The 1718-nt window shown below is 42.2% G+C and overlaps 1 protein-coding gene across 1 annotated transcript in view; it reads right to left on the reverse strand.

The window, feature by feature from the left end:
• LOC101859153 (dedicator of cytokinesis protein 4) overlaps window positions 1-1718 on the reverse strand; it is a gene marked incomplete in the record, with an annotated part of 145183 nt that overhangs the window by 32144 nt on the left and 111321 nt on the right.

Genomic DNA, 1718 nt, shown 5'->3' on the forward strand with positions numbered 1-1718 from the left:
TCTCTCTCTCTCTCTCTCTCTCTCCCCCCTCCCGCCCCCGCACGTATACAAACTTACCGACCTTCGCCATAAACGACACCTCACCCAACAGGCTACTGAAGACCATCACCCATTATAATAATTTGACGAGGAGACATCTTCTTACCTTCAGTATTGTCTTTCGACCCCATGTTGCAGAACCTTCAGCCAGGAGTCACAAGTACCAAGAACAAAAAACTCTTCTGTTTTGGAGAAGAAAAAAAAATCTGAGCCTTCTCCGAAGAACAGTCTGACGTCACGCCTACTTTCCCCAGAACTTGGTGTTCTTAGTCTGAAATAGCAGTCTTAGAATCTTCTGGAACACACTCAGTATGTCCGGTGCTATACTTGGATACTTGAATATTCCAAACGAACGTTCTGTTACTTTTACGTCGTTTCCGTTTTTCGTTGGGCGCTGCTGCGTAGTGCGGCCGAGTTGTCTATCTGTCTGATGACGTCACAGACACAGGATTTGGCATTGAATCTGGGAGGGGAAGAGATAGAAGGAAAAATGTTACAATGGAGGTAATGTTTGAACAAGTTCCAGCTGCATACAGGAATGTTTCTGTAAATGCAGTGATATTAAGTGACCGTTTGGCGACTTGACAAAGGCAATGTCCTCTTGAAAACGTAATTTTTTAAGTAAGAGTTTTACGGCACTTGCAACACTCCACGGTCATATAAGTGCAGAAGATTAGAGATGTTACAAGAGAATAAAAACACACAAAATATAAGGAGGAGAGAAAAGGTCCGTAGTTGTCTGATAGAGCAGAAGGATCACCGCCCAACCAGCCAATCATATAAAACTAATGGACGCCTGTCACACACCTGTCAATACTATATTGACAACATCGCAATATAGAAAGAATCAACATCTACCCCCGACTATCACTACAGGGCCAGATTATGAGAAATCTTCCACATACAACTAAGGAACAGAGAGAGACATGGGGAGTATAGATACTGTGCATTTTTGCTTAGTAAGAGTTTTACGGCGCTTGCAACACAATCAGGTCATAGAAGAGCCGAAGATTAGACGTATTTTTGTTGTTGTTTTTTGTAAGTGTTTTACGGCGCTCGCAACTGCATAAGGTCTTATGAGCGCGCGGGACACACCAAACATTTTCAATTGGTAGGAAATTTTGAATTTTGCCTGGGTGGCAGCTGAAGCCTACTCTTATCGATCTTGGACCACCAAGGGATCTTTAACGTGCGAAACTTGCACACGGGAAGATTAGAGGTGTTGATAGATATTAATGTATACATATATAAAAGAAGGAGGTGAGATCAGGACGATATGTTTGGTAGTAAAGGAGGAGCAGCCCACACCAGATCACCCGACAACCACCACGTAAATACTTTTGGATGACACGAACTATTCCCATAGAGAACTAATCTACATCTAATAAAATACTACGACATGACACTGGGCAAGTGGGCGAAATTCTACAATTACAACAACAACAGCAACAACAAGAACAACAACAACAACAACAATAACAGCAAAAACACCAACAACAGCAACAACAACAGCAGCAGAAACAACAACGATAACCACAACAGCAGCAACAACAATAGCAACAACAACAACAACAACAACAACAGCAACAACAACAACAGCAGCAGCAACAACAACGATAACAACAACAACGATAACAACAACAGCAGCAACAACAACGATAACAACAACAGCAGCAACA

Source organism: Aplysia californica, unplaced genomic scaffold (genome assembly GCF_000002075.1).
Source record: "Aplysia californica isolate F4 #8 unplaced genomic scaffold, AplCal3.0 scaffold00042, whole genome shotgun sequence".
Classification (NCBI taxonomy): domain Eukaryota; kingdom Metazoa; phylum Mollusca; class Gastropoda; order Aplysiida; family Aplysiidae; genus Aplysia; species Aplysia californica.